We start from the raw sequence: 21454 nt of genomic DNA on the forward strand, positions 1-21454 counted from the left end.
GACTCGTAATGAGAATTCACTATACAACGTTTCGAAAGCATTGTTTGACTGCTTACGTCCTAGCAAGCAATTTAAATTGTTAAGTCTGCATTTATGAAAATCCGCCAAATAAACCATCCATCTCTTACAAAAAGCGACCTTTCTTCGCGGGGGTAGTTGACATCGCCCTCCACCGTCATTTTCGTCCACCCAGAATCCAACCATGCCCCTCGACACTAATAATCCCCTTTCGCATCATGCAGCCGTGTCCTCGAGTGTCCGATCTGTAGAGGCGCTGGATCCGAGTGCTCGTTAGCGCGAAGACGTCGCGCCGGTCTGCGACGACGACGAGATAGCCGATCGTACCGATGTTAATCAGCGCAAGGGTAACACTCATTAGGGTCTCTCGGCGGCTGGGCAGAAAGGGGTGGAAGGATCGATGACTCCATTCCTAGGCGTCGTAACGCGCTGGCGACCGGTATCCGTGACGGGGTTGGCCTTAGGGTACCCGATGGACTGGCTGGGACGGGAGGGGGCCAAGTGGTAGGTTCGTGGCACTTAGCACGCGTGTCAAGTGGCCCGGGCGTGTCCGGGAATAGGGGATGGTAACCGGGAAAACTGGAGCACGAGGAAGGAAAAGAACTGGAGGTGAGCCGCCGGTTAGGGCACCAGCCTCGGTTCGTCTCCTCGACTTTTGTCTCCGTTTTGCCTACCCCCCCGGTGTCCCCCGTTCGCGCTCCGCCATTACGCCGACTTTCTTCGAGCTGTCGGCGAGATAAAGGCTCGTCGAAGCGGCGGGGTCAATTTCTGCGACCGTCCCATTGTCTGCGAGAAGCTTTTCAACGGCGGAACCCGTCCAGAAGCCAGCCACGGGGGTAGCTCCGGGGAAACGGCCTACAGGCCCGCCCGTTTCTTCAGGCCCTCGCAAAGGGAACCTACAGAGTGCTACAGACTCCCTGGGTCAGGACCGGCTCTGAAAGTTCTCGCTACAGGCGCCGGGGATTGTCGAGAAAGAGGCGCATAGGGGCTCTTTGTGTGTCGCGAGGCGAGTTTGTTGCTTTGTCGGCGAACAAAAGGCCACGCTGCTTGCCGCGTTTTAGAATATTCTAATTTTAGACGCGGACGTGCAAAGCACTGTTTTCGTTGCCGACTCCCACGCCCTATTACCAGACAATGCCGATGCAGACTGAATGCCTCAGGCATCGATCTCCTCCATCCCGCGACACAACGCCTACTTTCACGCTTGCGAAACGGAACGTGCTTTCGGGGACGGAGATGCCGAGACGACGAGATTCGATGGTACACTGCACAGGTGGGCGAACTATGATTTTTACACGCTACCATTTTTCGAACCTGGCATTCGAACCGATTCCAGATCTGTTAACCCGGCACGACGCTCTGGAATTTTGACGTCATACGTTTGTTGTAGTGGGAATTTTTCTTGTTTCAAAGAATTTCCTTATTGCAATTTTATCTTTATCGAAATTTTTCTAGCTCTAATCGTGCTACATATTTTTCAATTCCTTTTCAAACGGCGTATATTTTCAACGCTTTTGCCGAGACATTAACTACCGGAAACCTGTAATAGACTTTTTCTGTTGTATTATTTTCTTTCAATGGCTTTTTTATTCAAGATAGTTTGCTGAATGGAATTATTATTGAATACAATCTGTTAAGAACTCTTCAGCTATTTATCCTCTAATTTCAAAGGATATTTTGCAACTTTAAATAGCCGGTGCATTTTACATGTCAATATTGATTTAAAAAATTTCGCAATGCCTCTGTAACTACGTCTCAACAGTTAAAGCTGCAGACAGAAATCATTTCATTAACAATTATTAGTTATTAGATCAAGAATGTCCCGACAGATTTTCTCTTTGAATCATCCATAGGAGTCGAAAATAAGATAACATTTACCTTAAATACTTGTTATGCCTTTTCAGTTTTGCATTTGATCTTCTCGTTTGTTATCATACCAAGCGCATAAAATTCGCAGTCTATTTATAACACGTGTATTTTCTTTTTATTCCATGTGTTTCTTGGATCGGGTTCGACAACAATGCTGTATGCGCAACACACTCTGCTGCAATTATTTCGCAGGATTTTACTAACAAAGTTTGTCAACCGATTCCCTGTGTCCTTTCTTCTTGGCTTTTGTGTCCACTCTCTGTGTACGCTCCGTTCTTTATTTTCTCCGGTCTAAGTTTGATAATGAGTTCGGGGGAGAGTCGGTCTAATTAAGAGAGGAGACTCGAGTTAGCCTGATTCTTTTATTTTCGCAGACACCCAGCCTCGAACGGGGAACACACTTTTCCGTTCTTTGATACAGTTCCCCGGCGTTACATCATTTGGAAACTTGCTGCGCGAACTCTGGCTTGGGTCCAGCCCCCTAGTTCCCGATTACCCGAAGAGGAATTCCAGGTCGACGGACCGGCGAAGGTGTTAATGGTCTTCCAATTTTCTATTTGAAAGCCAGACATGCGATTCGCCAATTATTAGGTTTCCGCTCTTAACCCATTTCGCGTGACATCGTTCCTCGGAACTTTTTATCGTTAGCGCAACGTGCAGACCTTAGAAGCCTGGTCTTCTATTGTTCTTATTCAATTTAAAATTAATGTTATTATCGATTAAAAATACAGTACAGTGATTTCTCTGTATATTTCGCCAAGGCCTGGATGATGAACGTCGCGGAGTTATCCCCACTACCGCGGGGTATACCGAGAGACCTGACGCCGAGGAGTGTAAACATAACACGGCTCGGTTATGTCTCCCGTGTTGTTTACATATCGAGTACGAATTGAATTATTCGAAGCTTTTATTTACATTCGTCGCATTGGCAACGCTTCGTACGATCATTGCGAAGAATCAGAAATGCGCCATTGCCGTAGAAAATTACGGCAATCTCGGCAGCATAATCTCAAATTTCTCCTCGAAATTCTACGTTTCCATAAAACGGATAAGACAGACAAAACACCGGGTACAGTCTTCAGCAAGTTGCACCCGTTCGGTCCGAATTGTGATCGGCCGACAATCGCCCAGCGTCTTTTGTCTCCGGATCTGAAAAGACCGCGCGGGCTCCGAAGACGGAGAGAGAAAAGAGGAACGAACAAAGGAACGGACCTCCATCTCTCGTTGGCTCTTCTTTCTTCCGCGGCGCTCATTGACTGGCCCGCGCGTGTCCGGCTTCATATTTCATCGGGCCGTTTGCTCCTCGCTGTTACGGCTTTTACAGCTTCCGTTCTCGAGTGGTGTTCCGCGATTTCTTCCGCTCGTGGACTTTTGTTGCTGCCACGTGGCTGCGTTTACTGACGATACGGATCCGAGGAGAGCTTTTTTCACGCCGGCATTGTCCGGGAGAAGAAGAGAGAGAGAGAGAGCGAGACCGGGGGTTGCGCAGAGGACTTGAAACCCTGCCTCGACGTTGATGGAGAATTTAATAGTTAAACGCAGACCGTAACCGAGTGGAAACGTTGCGGAAAAGCTCGATTCCTCCCTGGAAAGTCGCTTCTACGCCCGGAGAATTATAAATGCGATGCTCGTAATCGGTAAACAAGTAATCCTGCTTCTGTTTAAATCGTCCGCTCCAGAGGTCTGGAGAACGTTTAAGTTAATTTTTTTTTTTGTATTTTTTGGCAAATTTTTTGGGGACCGGAAATTATACGCGCAGCTGTGTATCAGGCAATGTTGATTGAATAGCTGGTTTTTTAATTAATATTCAGTAGGAAGGTCTTGAAGAATATTTAATAATTTTCCTTGGTACTAAAGTAATTTTGCGGTAAATTTATTCACTAATATATCGAATGAATTATTGGCTTATAATATATCAGTGAAAACCTAATTTAATTGAAGTCCATTATTTGACTATGTTTGTTATATTTATAACTATGACTGCATATGAACAATTTTCTGAAAATATTACACTGCTATACAGTTATAATACAATAATACATTTATCTACTAAAAGTATTATTCGTTGTTATAAATTCCTAATTAAACTTGTTAGTACACTTCAAAATATACAATTCATCTTCACATATTCACTCATGTTGATTATTATTGCAAGTATGATATGAAGTTTATTATAATAAAATGGTTTACTTAAGAACTGCATTCTGTTTGTATTCATCGATTGTTACACTCACAACAAACGTCCGGAAAGCATGAATTTCTCTACGGTTCGAAAGTCCTACTTTATGCGAATACGTATTTACATAAACATCCGCACTCTAATCATTACCGCATTGCCGTAGTTCAAAAAGTCATACCAATTAAGCCTTTCGTGACTAGAGGCTAGCATGTATGCCACTTGAGTACTCGCACTCTGTACACGACACGAAATCACGTTTTTTTTCGGCGGCACACTATAATGGCGGTGCTCTTTGTAGCGTGTTTTCATTTCGCTGCTACCTTGTATTTTTGCATAATTTTTCCGTCCAAGATAATGGCGCGCGGCAGCTTGGGCGCATCAATTCTGTCTTATTTGAACAATATTTTTACGAAATGATAAAATTTTTTTATCATTGTCACCAAAAAATGTTCATAATTTCACGTGATTTCATTGCTCCAAAGTGTCGAAAAAAAGTCGCCCGAACAGGGACTCGAACCCTGGACCCTCAGATTAAAAGTCTGATGCTCTACCGACTGAGCTATTCGGGCGGTTGCAGTACCACTGTGCCAACCACTACTTCAAGCAGCTTCGGAGAGATATTTATACGATCGTGATAATCCTAGTTTGTTACGTTAAAAATTTCTTTCGATTAAATTCTTATTCTAACCACAATTTCGAACAGGTACGGAGAGAAATTTATAAAATCACGACAATTTTACTTTACCGCCAGCGGATATTATGTATTACACCAAAAATAAATAGGCGTAATTTCAAACATTAAACTATTAAACGTATTAAGAAAAAGAACATTTTCTATTTCACTTTGTTGGAATTCAGGCTTCCGAAAACCGGGCACGTCCGATTATTAACCCATTTGCATCATAAGAAAATATGAAAAGAAGGCCTTTACCACCAAACTTTTTTTAAATTATATTTAAGTACAAAAATGACTACAAGTAAAAGAACTTCATATTTCAGCGTTATAAGAAAAATCAGAATTACTACTTTCATCTCCAACGACACCCTCCATATCTATTTTTTAGCTAACGAATAACGATAGTGACCAACAATGTTGAGTATATATACAGGGTCATCCGTTTTTAAACGGCCAAACGTCAACCAGCTATAGAGGACCCCAAATGAAACAACTTTCACCCCTAACACTCTTTTTGATTCGGTCTTGATTTTTAGATAATTGCAAAAACCCGTCATTTTTTGCGTTCTTACTTAATTAGGACTGCAATTATGTATCTTGATGATTTTTCCTTTGTTTGGTTTAAAATAAATAGGGGCATCTTTTTTATTAAGTCAACTTTTTTGTATGACCTTTGGATCTTGGTTTTTTTGACATGGGGCACGCCGTGGAGACTGAACGAAATAACTTCGAATCAAAAAAAGTGTTAGGGGTGAAAGTTGTTCCATTTGGGGTCCTCTATAGCTGGTTGACGTTTGGCCGTTTAAAAACGGATGACCCTGTATATACGCTAACAATGCAAATGGGTTAATGTAATCTCAAGTAATTCGTTCAGCAATAATATTCGCGATTTTCATTGAATATTTTCGAAGAGTGGTGTAACTAAGAGAATCGCAGAAAAATCTGAAAGGAAGGACAAAATTTTGAACGAGCAGGCGAGCCGAGCCGAATGACTATGGTTCTTTCACGAAAAATCCGCGCGAGAAGGGCATGCAACGATGCATCAGGAAATTAAAACTTAGCCATCGCGGCAATGGAATTGTTTCGATGCCACGGAGCCGAGACGCAGCGCCGCGCCGGTGAGTAACGGCGCAATATTGTTTCTTCACGGGAGAATTTCCGGCGAGGAATGCCCACAGCATCCCGGGGTCTTATCTTCTAATTCACGTTCCCGCGTTTCCCAACGCGCAATATTTCACCGGCCGTTCTACATATTGCGCCTGTGCTCTCCCGGCCTTTCATTTCCCGCGTCGTCTTGCTTTCCCGAGAAAACACCCGCGACAATCGTGTCGGGACACATGAACCCCATAACCACTCGCGGCATAGTTCCCACGCGAAACCCGTACTTCTTTGGCTCTTAAAACGAAATTCTAATCATTTGCTAGCAATCGTTGTTTACGTCTTTGCATCTTCAAAGTCGCTAGTCTTTTCTCAACGATTCTACATTTTATGGCTGAGGAATTATTGATTCTTTTTCTTGAAAATTCACCCTTTGTATCCTTCGTTCATTCCTCAAATTATCACTAAACCTACCACGGCCGGTCAAATTGATCTTTTCAAACTTCTGCGTACAGTTTCGTACACACAACATTATTACATCGCTATTTATCTTTACGACTTTTTTAACTGTATGTATACAATGTATTTTTCAGTATTTACGACACTGTACAATTTTGGAAATTATATGAAAATAAATTTGTATCGTCGTTTTATGGATGTTGTTCATCTACTGATTCGTTCAGCAACAAATTAACTATTGTGTACGTTCAATGCATTAACAACCTCTTTCTTTAAGGGCCGGTCATTTCGACTACGCACGGCAGGAACAAGTATACAAGAAGTGACGGTAGGTTTAGTGTTAACAAAGTTTTTACTGATATTTAAATACTGGATCCAAGAAGCATCCGAACACTCCCAACCCACCCCGTTCTCGAAAAATTAATTAATGAAACTAAAAAATGATTAAAGCGTGATAATTTCTTCAGAAATTATACAATAATTTTGGATTCATTTTACAGCTACACGTCTCTAATTCCATAGTCCATTCAATTTTTTTAAAGATTTTTTTCACGATGAAGCGAGCGAGAAACTGAAGACGCGTAAAAACGGAAATGCTGTACATTGAAACGTCTGTGAAAAATTTTTGTCGAGACTGAAATCACAAGAGATTTAAAAACTGAAGCTTCTTCTTTGCAACGACGCCTTTAGAATTGATGTATGATTTTTTCTAAGCTTTTCATCGAACTATGAACAAAAGCAATTTTTTAGGAATCGTTGTAAAAGGGAGGCTTCAACCTTAAAATCTACGGCAGTTTTCTCTACGAGACAAAATGTTTGTATCGTCCTTCTAATTGTCTTATAACGGTGAGCAGTTTTGGGACTGTCCAATATCCTTTTCAGACATGATCGACAAAGGGTTGAAGTTCACACCACGCGAGGAATCACGGGGACGCGCAAAGCGTAGACTCCCGACGCGTTCAATCGAACTTTCCCTGTTATCGACGGGCGAAAGTTCCATCTTTCGCTCGACGTCACGAGCAGGGGTACTGACGCAAGTTTCCGGGAGATATTTCGTAAGTTCCGAAACCCTCTGACGTCTTCCCTTGAAAAGAGGGCTGCGAGCAATCTGGGGCTGAATGGATGTACACTCAAAATTGATATACAGGGCTGAGGGTTGGAACGAAGTTCGAAAGTATTCGGCCATCCACTTCTCTTGTAACGAAAAGGGGCTTTTCAGTGCATCCACTGTATCTTGTTAACTAACACGAAAGCGACGATTCGTATCAATTTGATTAAAGATTATATTCTATCGTTACAATTTTGCAAATATATGTGATTTCCCAAAAATGTGCTTCCTTGAGAGGGATCATTCCTGAGGTCATTTGAATCAACTTTCTCCTTTGCGAAAATATTCTCCGCCGCTTCGTTCAGGAGTTACTAACGAAAAACACGGACCAATCAGAGCGCGGTCCCTTTGAGCGAGGCGTTGCAGTTGGCCGAGCCGGAATCAGTCCGCAGTAGCCGCTCTCTGATTGGTCCGCGTTCTTCGTGGATAACTCCTGAACGAAGCGGCGGAAAGCATTTTCGCAAAGGGAAAAGTTATTTTAAATGATCTCAGGAACACAACTCTTTCAAGAAAGGACTCTTCGCTATTTTTATAAACATGTTTGATTTAAGAAATTTATGCAATCATTCCCCACGAAATTTTATAATTTCAACAATTCTAAAATAATGTGGGACCGGTCAATTTTACCGGCGCAGGTAGGATTAGTGTTGACCCTTCTCCTATCGCAAGGTGCTAAACGATTACATCTCGAAAGATACAGACCGTTTTGCGGAACGGTAGGGGAGAAAGATCGGTTGTTTGTAAAGGCTCAGAGGGGTTCTCTGGAGGTGCACGAAGAAACTAACGTAGGTGTATCGGTGACGAATCGTACTTCGGTGTTCGATCGGGGGCAGCGTCGAGACTATTCATTATCAGTCTCGCTTAGAAAACAGGGAGACGGACCCGTCGTTGGCCTAAATACCAGCAGGGCTTGACGTTAATTTAACGGCAAGGCGGCGGCGCCGGGGTTTACGGGTGGCAGGTGGGAGTTTCAATATGTTGAACGAGCGAGGATCCTGCAGCATCGGGCTCGCTCGAACAAAACGTGGCTCTCTCTCTCTCTCTCTCTCTCTCTGCTCCCGCGATGGCGCAAGGTCTTCCGCTTCGAGATTAAACCAGCGCGAACCCCCGGGAAATGTTCCATTGATATCCACGGAATGACACGGAAAATGGCTCGTAAATGAGAACCACGGATCACGGTCCGCGTAAATATAGGAATCCTTTGGAAGCCACTCGATCATCTCGCGCGCGCTTCCAACCTAACTCGGTTTCCTGCCTCGAGACCTGCTCGTCCTTGCGCCGCGAAAATCATTCCTTCTCGTGACTCCGGACCGTTCGTCTCCTCATCTGGAAATGTAACTATTCTAGTCTCAACAATACGCAGTATTGTTAAAAATTCCGTGCCTGGATCAGTACTTATTCTCGTGTCTAAGAACATCCTTTTCTATCAAGACTAACATCACGTTGTCCTGAAAGATTGTTCCGTTTCCAAAATTATCTATTTGCCCAGTTAAGAAACTAGTTTGAATGGCATGGATAATTAAGAGGAGGCTTAGAAATCAGTGAACAGACGATTACGTTTTATTCCATGTGTTCAGGTTACCGAACAATCTTAATCCTTTCGATGTTTATTTCGAGCATACTCGTCATGAAAAGTTTCTTGTCTAGAGAATAAATACTTAATAAGAGTGAACGTTACCTGTTTAGCTTTAAGAGATCGTGAAACTGTAAAAGCACTTGGCGATTTCTGTGGCATCTCGGCAAAACTCGAGTCGAAGATAAACGAAATCGGTGTTAAACTCTACCGTAATCTCGCGTCGTATCATTTTGTCAAGGCTTTCAGTGGCTATAACTGCCACGGAGTTCCGCAGCCGACTGACTTACCGCAGTCATCGCTGATCCCCGGCGATCATCGGCGTGACGGCCTTCCTTATTCTAGGAAATTAACCATCGCCGTTGGATAGGTCCGCGCGACGCGAGACCATTCTAGGGTTTCACGATCGTTCTCAATCCAGCTTTGATCTATACGGAACGCGCGAACTATTCCGTCGTGCGTAAAATAAGGTCGCGCCTTCCGTGCCCTCTGGGACACGAAGCCCATACGAATCTCCTTCTGATGAAAAGTCACTCTCTTCAAACCAGGAATGGCAGGGCGGCGAGGTTTCCAAGGAGACAATTTTTAATCCCAAAAAATCCGGGCGCCAGGAATATTTTAATTAAACTGGAAGCACCTCGAGCTACGTAAATACATTATTCATGTCATCCTTCATCTTTAGAACAAACTCCACAGTTATTTTATCAAACACAACATATTTTCGTACAGAATGTAACAAAAATTAAGTCCGTAAATTTAGAATTTTGTCTTTTAATTGAGTTGCTAGAATTTTTTACTTTAACCCTTGTCACTTTAAGAATGTTGCAGTATATTTCAGTGTATTTTACCAGCCAAGCACATTTTCTATGCTTAAACGTGTTCTACATGTTAGAATAATGTGAAGAGAATGCGTTATGCATAGATTACGTCGTCATATATTAAATCTTGCATTTCATTAAGCAATTACTAGCCTGCGGAATTATATTAATTTGAAGCATCTGCAAGTCTTTGACATACAGGAAAATGCATGTATCAACAGCAATTAGTAGAGAAGAAACCGTACAGTGGACGAAACAAATTCTTGCATCGTTCTAATTTTCGCAAAACAATCTAGTAATTATTACCTGTATACTAAAGTCAAAAGGTTCCAACCGCGGTGTTAGTACTAGACTTCGGATTTTATGCATTTATGATAAAAATGAATGGGCGATTTAGGAACAAACTGCGTATTAAAATAATTTAAGAATGTTATTAATCATTTACGACTTATTAAGATTACCAAAAAAGGAGTGGATTTTCACTTCGCTTCTGTTCCAAAAAATTATTCTGCATAATAATGGTCGTACAACTCACAATCGGTGTAATTTGGTGCTAATCTTTCTAAAATATAAAATAGTCGTGAGAATTGCTTGCTAATTCCTTTAAAAAATTGGCCTATAATTACGCCAAAAACTGGTCCGTAAGAAGGCGCAGCTTTCGCCAACGAAACCTTCGTGTGCAATAACAAAATGATACGTTCGTCGTTAGTGAGTCGAGAAACGAGACAATCGTAACAGCCAGACGGCGTTCCGGCTCGCGTTTTAATTACAGTCCGGCGCGTCGCTGCGGGAAATTGTGTCTGAGTTTAATTAGCGGCGACACATTCGGAGCAACAATCGATATTTTTAATACCCCATCTTTTCGGCGCGTTTCGTTGTAAACAATGACGATCCTGTTCGCAAGTAGGTCATCGGCAGTGTGTCAGTCGCTATTAGGCAGAGGCGAAACCGAAATCTTCCTTTTCCGCCTCGTTTAATGTTAAAAGCGTAACTTTCGCGTTGCTTTTTGCCCTCGTTTAGGAAGCGGCTTCAGTCGAGCGAATTTTCAGCCACCGTTTTAAGGAAAATTGGACGGAGTATATGAAACGGCCTGATTAAAATTCAATGGAACACAAAAGAATATTAACTTAATGAGAAAATTAATGCGAGCGCCGTGAAATTTTAATTCCAGATTAAACTCCTCGTTCTTCGCAACTCAGTTCTTCGGGATTGCCATTTGCATTTCTCGCGAGCAGAACCGAGGATGACATGTTCATGTAAATCAATTTCCCGAAGTGTCTACCAGACTGTTGACGATATCAAAAAACGTTGCAAATAAAAGTCGTATGTTCTAGAGTCGTCGTGCACGAAGGTCAACGGTGATGCCGAAAAACGTTGCAAATTAAAATCCTGTATTTTACGATCGTTGCACATGAAGGTCAACTTTGATATGAAAAAACGTTGCAAATTAAAGTCCTGTATTTTACGATCGTTGCTCATAAAGGTGAACTTTGATGTCGAAAAACGTTGCAAATTAAAGTCGTGCGTTTTAAGGTCGTCGCGCATGAAAATCAATTTTTCTTTCTAAAAATAAACAAATTTTTCATTACACTCGTCGATGCAGTTTACAATTTTCTGGAGAACTTATAGGATACTCGAATTAAAATATCTCCGTAATTAATGGTTTTTAGCTGGGAGTGGTTTAATAATTTTTGTTTAAAAGTGCTTTTTTTCAATTTAAAAAAAAACACAGTAAACTTGTAGCAATTTCGAGTGTACTGGAGGAGCTTAATTTAAATATGACACCGTATATAATAACTCTGTACTGATCAAATGATTTCAATCTGTATCTTTAACCCTGACCCTAAGCAACCGGACAAGGTCTGATTCAACTATATTATACTGTTAGACTGGAGCTTCGTGCATTAATGGCATATGTAAACGTGTAAAACAAAAGAAAATTTTAGCTCGCGGTAATTTTCGTAAAATTAAGCACGAAATGTGAATTTATGGTACACACGATTTGTATGATGGCGTCAATTTTAATATACATCTAGAAACGAACATTTCCCGCTATAATACGTGGCATTATCCCGGATCACGTGCGACCCTCTTCAGCAATGGCATGAAATAGAGAAACACGTTCCAGCATAAGGAACTCAGAGTCCTCGTTGAATCGCATTTGCGGCGTTAAAATTCCAGCGCGGGAAATATATGTGCGGGAAAAGCATTTCGTTGGATCCCCACCGGAGAAGATGGAAACCACGAAGAAGAAGAAGAAGAAGAAGAAGGAGACGAGGAGGAGGAAGAAAAGATGGCGAGGAAAGAGCTTCCCTCGGACACTTCCTCTGATTGCCAGTGAATCAGATACGAGGAGGAAAGCCACTCGAAACGTTAAAATTCCATCGATCCGCGGGCTCGGGAATCCATTTTCCCCGGATAGCCGCATTTACATGAGCCCGGTGACCTAACCGGCAAGATGTGTAACGAGGAAATCCGCTCGCGATAATCCGCTCGTAGCTGGACCTAACGTCGAGTCGAATCCCGAGGGAACGGATGTATCCCGTGGCCGGGAGCTTTTCCGAACTCGCCGAGCACGCAAAATATCTCGGGGAGCAGCGAGCGTAATCGTCTTGAGCCAGCTGACCCGGGTAAACATCGGGGATTTTCGACGTTTCGCTGACCTCGAAGGTAGCAGCCGCCGCCGTTCCCGTGACGGCTGATCGAGAATTATGGAAGCGAAACCGGAGGATAGAAAGCAGAAACGAGAAAATAAATTGCTTGGCGAGAAACGAAGCTCCAGCGGCTGAAACATTTCTGGACCGACGCTTCGAGGAAAATGTGCTTAAGACGCGAGCTTTGCAGAACCGCGAGGAAAGTGAAATAACGTTCGCCAATGACGGTTTTCCTTGTCGCTCCCGAGTGGCGTTAGACTGTAGAACGCTTATACGTAATTGTTCTTTACGAAGACGTGATTTCATCTTCATAAGAACGATTTCGTATTCATCTTTCAGTATCAGCCAGAGCTAACTAGAACCAGCCAGAACCAATTAGAGTCTGCCCGAACTAAATAGAACCATCCAGGACGAATTGCAGACAACCAGAGCTAACTACGCCAGCCAGGACCAATTAGAATCAGCCCGAACTAAATAGAATCACCCAGAACTATCCAAGTCCAAATAGACCCAACCCCAATTGAATAGATTCAGCCAGAACGAATTACAGACAACCAAGGCTATCTACAACCAGCCAGGACCAATTAGAATCAGCCCGAACTAAATAGAATCACCCAGAACTATCCAAGTCCAAATAGACCCAACCCCAATTGAATAGATTCAGCCAGAACGAATTACAGACAACCAAGGCTATCTACAACCAGCCAGAACTAATTACAACGAGCCAGAACGAAATAGAACCACCCAGAACAAATTACACAGCCAACCAAGGCTATCTACAACCAGCTAGAAGTAATTAGAATCGGCCCGAACTAAATAGCACCAGCCAGAACGAATTACAGAAAACCAGAGGTAACTACAACCAGCCAGAACCAATTATAATCAGAACTAAATAAAACCACCCAGAACTATCCAAGTCCAAATAGATCCAACCCCAATTGAATAGATTCAGCCAGAACGAATTACAGACAACCAAGGCTATCTACAACCAGCCAGAACTAATTACAACGAGCCAGAACGAAATAGAACCACCCAGAACAAATTACACAGCCAACCAAGGCTATCTACAACCAGCTAGAACTAATTAGAATCGGCCCGAACTAAATAGAACCAGCCAGAACGAATTACAGAAAACCAGAGGTAACTATAGGGTTTTTCAATAGAAACATAACGTTTTTGTTTTTTAATATCGAACGTAACCTAAAACTTTTTTATGATTTCTCAATGTAAAATAGTCTGTGAAGGTTTACATTTTTATAATATGGTAAAGTTTACAATCTAACAGCGGTTGGAAATCGTCAAATCTTACTACCGAAATTCCGAATCAATAGTCGCAACATTACGAGCATAACCGCCATGTTACGGTCAATGGAGTTCGCTATCGTGCCATGTTGGAAGAGTATTTTTGGCCAGAATTGGATGGATTTGACATAGGGGATATGTGGTTCCAACAAGATGGTGCCACAAGTCACACAGCTGGTCAAACAACTGATTTATTGAAAACGAAATTCGGTAATCGTTTAATCTCGAGAAATGGTCCTGTCGAATGGCCGCCTCGCTCATGTGATTTGACGCCGATGGATTTTTTCTTGTGGGGTTACCTTAAGTCAAAGGTGTATGCCAACCATCCAAGGACGTTAGGCGACCTCAAGAACAATATTCAACAAGAAATTAACAACATTCCGGCTGATATGTGTGGGAGAGTAGTTGAAAATTGGAGACAAAGAATCGAATGCTGCCGTCGTGCCCGTGGAGGTCATATGAACGACATCGAATTCCACACATAATTCAATAAAAATGTAAAGTGTGTACTACAACCCTAATAAATTTCAGCGCGATATTTCAATTATGTGGTTGTTTTTTAACTTAAAGTTCTTATGTCCTTACTGAAAAACCTTATACAACCAGCCAGAACCAATTATAATCAGAACTAAATAAAACCACCCAGAACCAACCAGTTCCAAATAGACCCAACCCCAATTAACTAGATTCAGCCGGAGTCATCTGGACTCAACCTGACCTATCTTGTTCCAGCCAGAGCTGATCAAATCCAGTTGAAGACAAGTAAATCTAGTCAGCCCTATCGAACCTTGAGCCTCTTCGTTCCTACAGCCGTAACTAATAATTAAACCGAAATAAAACAGCCAGTGAAACTGCCACGATACAATCACATGTCCGCGTTTCGCTACGACCATACTACAGAGCCCCCACCACAATCGCGCTCATAGGAAGAGAACGCTTCGCGTCGGTAAAATAGAATTAGAGGAGCACTCGAACCGTAAACGATTTTCGATGGGATCGCGATTCCTCACGGTCAGAAACACCGGCAGATAGCCATCGAAACGATCGTATTTTCGAGGTCCGTGCTCGACAATCGTTTCGCGAGAAGCTCGGCCAGGTGCGGGGCCAATATCGGTCGTTTATCAGAGGACTATCCGAAAGGATCCCCTAAACGCGGCTCGTCTGCGCCGCTCCCTTTCTCTCTCCGTTCCTTATCTTCATTACTTCCGTCGAGGTAGCCGCGGTAAAAGGAGTACGAACGAGATTTGCGGCGATGGAAAGCAGGCCAGCCGGTGTAGAAGGGTGAGGGCGAAGGTGGTGGTGCGGGGGAGGGGGGAAAGGACGAGAGATGCGGGTCTTTTCCCCGGGTCGAGGACGAGAACGCCAGGACTGAAGGACGCCGGTGTTTCCTTCTCGGTCGGTAGCTTTTCCCCTGAACCTTATTCTGTCTCCCATCTCTCTCTTTCTCTCTCTCTCCTCTCTCGGCCTCTCATCCCATCCACCGGCTTTTTACCATTCTCTGTGCCGTCCGTTACCGTCGAGCCGGTCTTCTCTTCAGGGCTCTGTATCTAATTCTTCGCAACGTCGGCAAACAATCCACCGTCTTCACGGATTGTTTCGCTGCGAAGTACCAAGAGCTCGCGTTCTGCGCGATTTTTCAACGCTACGAGCTTGTTACCCCGGCGAACCGGTCCTCTGAACAGACTCGAGTGCACCTTTCAGCCTGCTGACTCTCTCTCTCTCTCTCTCTCTCTGTAACGGTTCTGCACACCTTTGGGCCAAGATGCTCCACGGTCCCGTGCTAATCGTTTACCTCTGTTAGCGCTCTCGCAGCCGGTAACGCAATTATTGCGCGACTTAGCAGTACTCCTAACGGTTCGCTATTAATTACAGGCTAATTTTGTTTACACGCTTCTGGAAAATTAACCTGTCCTGCAGACTCGCAGATATTGAACTTCTACTTGGTAACATGGAAACGAAGCTTGGAATTTGCAGAATGTTCAAGGACCTTTCTGTAGCTGAGCGATTATATTCATGTTCCTACTGGTTCCACATTTTTGGGAGATCCCGAATATATAAGCTTCTGCAACGTGCTTGGTATCTAAGGCCCTCATTAATTTTAACTTAATTTTATTTACATGTCTATCAAACGATCTAGAAATCAGACCTTCCACTTTGATCTGTTGATATCTTTGAGGTCCTATATTTTTAGAACATCCTACACATACGAATAAGCTTCGTCAACATCCTCAATACCTAAATAAGTATACCTGATTGATCCAAGTGTCAAAAATGTTCGTGAAGACCGTCTCCAAATCAAATCCGTTTTGAAAGGACAAAACATTTTACGAGGGTCTGTTTGAATACGAAAAGAATGCGTTTCCAAACGAGATGTCCTAAAAGGAGCAGCAAGGGCCGCGAGTATTTATCCGAGCACTCGGAGAATGAATTGTCTTCGGTCCAATTTGACGAGCTAACGCAATCGTCGGGACGAGCCAGGAATTCCTCCGGAGAGGACTATTTAGAAGCACCGAGTGTCCTCTAAAATTCGCCGGGGAAAAGAAAACGGAAGGAATAACGCGAGCTCATCCCTTGGCGTTCCAGCCAGCGGGAACTTCCGCCGAAATTGAATCGTATAATGAAGACGAACAGACATCGCGGACGACGTGAACAGGGAACGAAGGGAACACTGTTCCCCGGACGATTCAATTTCCAAGTTCTCTACGCACGGCGAGCTGCTCGGCGCGCTCCAAAAGCGACAACTTTCTCCAATCGTAAGCCGTGAAAGTCTAAACTCGCTGGCAACATCTATGTCGGGTCTGACGGATCAAGGGGTTAAGGTTCTTGGAAAAAAAAAGAAATTATGATTTTCGACGCGAGCATGCACGGAGATCGTAGAAAGTTCGAGAAACGGGGACGACGCGTTGACGAACGGTGTTTCAATTTTGTATAACCAGGTTGGACGATTTTCGGAGCTCGTGAAGCTATTTAAAGAGTGAGGACTGAAAAATGCTTGGAAAATACAATGCGAAGCAATGTTAATTTTTCTGAGTTTAGCTAAAAAAATGTGTGCACGCGAAATCTCTTATTTGAACGCCTACTTGGTTTCGCGTCTGACTACTACTGTCTCGTTCCACTTGCAGAAAACGTTGCTGTTGGTAGTACTGCAGTTTTCCGCTAACTATACAATCATTACACAACACAAATACGACGAAATCTAAACTTATTAAAACTTACGAAAACTTACTAAACAGATCACGTAGCACAATCTTTTAAACAATATACTGACAGCAGAACATTCTGACTAAAATGGCGACTAAATTCGTCTATTTGTTTCATCAGAATAATAATCATTCAATCCAACGATTATTGAAGGCAGAGTATACAGTACCGAAATATTCCAAAGTATCTTTTATTCTCAGCAACAGTAGAATAATCAATAAACGAAGTAAATGAAAGAACCTTTCCTGTCGATTATACTATGAATTCATCAGCATTCACAATGGATGTACCAACGCGTCCCACCGAAATACGTCTCAGGACTCTAAAAACTCGGGATGCATCCTGTTTCGTGATCTCTAGTGATGCTTATTGCTGAAGAAGCCCGCGGCTAAATTGCCGTCCGCGATGTTCGCCGTTTGGCAGAGTTTCCCCACTCGAGATAAGATCCCGTCTTCTGCTTATCGATTTTCTATTAGCCGATATTATCGCTGGATATTAAACGTTGTCGGATCGTTGCTCGGGCAAATCACGATACCGTCGCGAGAAGAAAACTGGAGTAACAGCTTTCTTGCAGATAAGATCTGACAGGGCTGGCCGCGATCTCCGAGCGCGAGAATCCCTCAAACTTCATCGCGAGGTCGCCCGGCGAAATGTTGAACGCCGTTACACACTATAGCGACATCTTTGCGTAATAGATTCGTGGGAAGTTTTTTCCCGCCGCGCACGGGAAAACTTTTACTCGACCTGGCCCCGCTTTCGATCTCTCGCGTCCCACTGCGATATTTACAACGCCCTCGATCCTCGGAAACTCGACAAATAAACCTGATTGAAATCCTGCGATATTTACATTCCTCCGAAAAATAAAACTTTCGCTTCGCAAAAGAGAGAAGCACCTGGAAATTTGAAACTTTGTATCAGGGGGACCCATAAGTAATCAATTATTTTGAAATCTAAAACAAACTTTGTAGTAAATTCAGGTTTTTATTTCTTAATTTACTATATAATCTCCATCATTATCAAGGACAGTTTGCCATCTTCCCTGCAAATTTTCAATCCCCCTCTTACAGAAATCCTGGGCTCGTGAAACAAAATATGACTCAAGGTGTCTCCTTACATCTTCTACAAAAGTGAATGTTTTATTTCTTAAATAATGCTCCAGGGAGGGGTGCGGTAAAACTTCCCATTGCAATGCTTTGATTTTTTCCTGAGCGAGTTTCGCTGTATGTGGGGCCGGGCATTGTCACTATTTGCAGTATTACACCTTTTCTGTGGACTAAAGATGCCCTCTTTGTCAATAGTTCCGAATACAACCGTTGTAATTGCTGACCATACAACTCAGCAGTAACTGTTTTTCCAGGTTTCAACAACTCATAGTGAATTATGCCACGACAGTCCCACCAAATGCACAGTAACACTTTTCTAAGTGATAAGCTAGGTTTAGGGGTTGACATTGCGGTTTGATTTGCAGAAAGCCATTGCTTGGAACGCTTTACGTTATCATAAAGAATCCATTTTTCATCTCCGGTAACGATTCTGCTAAGAAATGGATCTCTACGAAATCTGGATAGCAATGAAGTGCAAATTGATCGACGAATATTCTTGTTGGTCTCAGATAATTGATGCGGTACCCATATTCCTTGCCTATATGCCTTTCCCATTTCGAGTAGGTGCTTTTGTATAGTTGACCACGTGGACCTAAGGCTTCTCGATAATTCTTGTATACTTAATTTTGGATCAGTTTCCACTAGAGATTTTAGGGTGTCATTATCAAATTCAACTGGTCGTCCACTTCGAGGCTTGTCAGAGAGATCATAATCACCAGCAGCAAACCTTCTGAACCAACGTTGACACTTGTTGACCTTCAATACATCTCCATAAACATCGTAAATGTTTTTTGTTGTAACCGTTGCATTAAATCCCGCATGAAAATGAAAAGTATGCAATGATGAATACGATCCTCGGAAGGTACGGACGCCGCCATTTTAATACAGGGTTGTAAAAAAATTATACTTTTAGAATATTTTGAACACAGGCTGCTTTACCGAAAACTGTAAGAGAATACGTGTTTCCTCTTCAACGATCGGTACAGAACTAAAGGCAGAACAAATTCTTTGCAAATAATTGATTACTTATGGGTACCTCTCATAATTATGGGTACTCTGTTTCTTACAATTGATTTTATTTTATTCATTTTGATTTATTTTGAATTTTATTTTTTATTTTGAAGATTTGCTAAGATCTGCAAAGATCTGCAATCTACTGATAGCCTATCACAGCAAACAAAGTGAATCTCGAAATAAAGTTCGTCTTGAGTCGACGACCGGGTCCGGCATATTTCCCGTAGAAACAATCCTTTCGTTATCGAAGCCAATTTCCCCGAGGACTCCGGTTTTCTGCAAAAGCGTTAATAAGTATCCGCCATTGGTAGGAGAACTGTAAACCGACTAGCCGCGGCAATATCCGTCGGCGGTTAGGTACACGAGAACGTCAACCGGAGTCTGTATTTGCGCTGCCGACTCGGCGCAAACGTCACCTCCAGCTCGCGGAAACTAATAACACGGTCAGGGGGGAACTACTTTTCTTACTGAATCTTGTAGATTAACCCTTCACTAACACCCGCGTAAAGTCCTAAATTACAATTCACAATGTTCACAAAATCATTGACTAGCGTGCGTGGCTCGAGGGAGCATCTTCGCAACTAATTAGCACGATCCAGAAGAAAATACTGGATCGATCGACTTGAAATTTTAACTGTAGCTCAAGGAAGAGTCCTACTATCATTTGACGTAACATCGAAAAGATATATTGCGTAGATTCTTCTCTAATGCCAAAAAAGTGGAGTTTTTTCTCCCAGTGATGCTGAACATTTGGATTTTTATAGAAAACGAGTGACAAAATGGTGAAAATATCAAGCAATTTTCAGAATAGAATTTTAACTTGCTAAAATTATTACGAGAGGGAATAAATGTCAACATATTTATTTTGTAGAGAGATCTGCAGTCTACTAATGAGCTACAAGTTATTCCGTGCGTTAGGGGGCAAGATATTTTTGTTGAGATAGGAGAGGAGTTTAATTGGCTTAGCGGAGATAATTCTGCTTACCGAAGCGTAGAAATTGTGGATTAATTCGGGCGTTTTCTAGCAGGACCGGAGTAAACGTCGACGGGACTCCGGCGTCGCTTCCGACGAATATTTGGCAGCGAGTACGTTCATTGCGATCAACTTTTCGCCGTAAAAGACACGGACCTAGACGGTTTATGGTCGCGAGCAACGATTTACTGACACCGGCGGGCCCTCAGCCGAGGTTCGCAATAAAAGCCCCGGGGCGTTATTGGCGCAGCGGTACTGTTATTATGCATACGCTCGCCATTTTCAGCTGGTGCTCGGTTGTTTCTCAGATCGATGGAAAGAAATTGTCCGGAGGAACTGCGCTGCGGGTCCAGAGTGGCCACAATCTGAACCAATAAAATTTCGTAATGATATTCCGTTCCGGACTGGCCCCGGAATCGTGCTCCCCGTTGTAATGGCGCTCCGAATGCTGCCGGAGACACATAATCATCGTGTCGTTAGAAAACATTTCGCGTCCGTGTTTCGTTAAGAAACTGTTCACGATACCGTTTCCTTAGGACGTTCACACTAATGTTTCGTTAAGGAACAATTCGCACGGATCTTTCAACACATTTGAAACATGTTTGACGATTTCATGCATTTCGTGCATGTTGTGCAAAATCAAAACTTTCTTCGTGAATTGTAAATAATATATCGATATCCTTAAATTTTTGATACTTTCGACTGTTTTAAACTGCACCTGCCCATTTTTTCCATGAAAGTATAAAATCCGCAGTCTAGGAATAACAAACTTTCTTTAAATACTTTACCAGAAATATTTGATCACCTTGGTTTGGAATTTTTAAAATTGAACGGTCCACAAAGACTTTTCTGTGACGTTTAAAAAGTGTATCTAGCGTCGATCGTTTAGACCTTTGTTCCCCTTTGTTTAATGACTCAGTATTTACGTGTTTGTCGATAGCGTTCAATACAGATCGTTTCGCCACAATGGTTCTTTGTAAATCCGCACCATTCTCGCTCCAAACGCCTAAAACGTTTGTTATTCTATTTAAACAGTGCTCGAGATCATTTATCGCGAACAATCGGGAATTGGCTTCGTTTTACCGAAACTCCATCGAAGCCAAAGGATCCGTTAAACAAGGTATCGATGCAGTTTAATTTCGGAGTACTTTTAATTCAATTTAATTCTATTTATTATCGTTATTACGCCGGTGCATTTTCGCGCGATGGTCGTCGAATATAATTCGTTGCTATGATAACGTTAACGTTGTGCGAGCTTTGTGCATTCCGATCGTACGGAAATCTACAAACTTCAAGTTTGAAACCTCCAAAATTAGGCATATTTTAATACTTCAATTTGTACGTATGCTACATGCTGGAAATACTTTATGCTGTAATTTGTTATGCGAAGAAAACATACTTTTCTATTA

The 21454-nt window shown here is 42.6% G+C and overlaps 1 protein-coding gene and 1 non-coding gene across 2 annotated transcripts in view; both read right to left on the reverse strand.

The window, feature by feature from the left end:
* Positions 1-21454, reverse strand: part of LOC143365351 (kinesin-like protein KIF13A) — a 145593-nt gene that overhangs the window by 92753 nt on the left and 31386 nt on the right. The gene's annotated exons all lie outside the window — the stretch shown is intronic.
* Trnak-uuu (transfer RNA lysine (anticodon UUU)) lies at positions 4563-4635 on the reverse strand. The gene has a single exon. It is a non-coding gene; the product is annotated as a tRNA-Lys (tRNA).

Source organism: Halictus rubicundus, chromosome 2 (genome assembly GCF_050948215.1).
Source record: "Halictus rubicundus isolate RS-2024b chromosome 2, iyHalRubi1_principal, whole genome shotgun sequence".
Classification (NCBI taxonomy): Eukaryota; Metazoa; Arthropoda; class Insecta; order Hymenoptera; family Halictidae; genus Halictus; species Halictus rubicundus.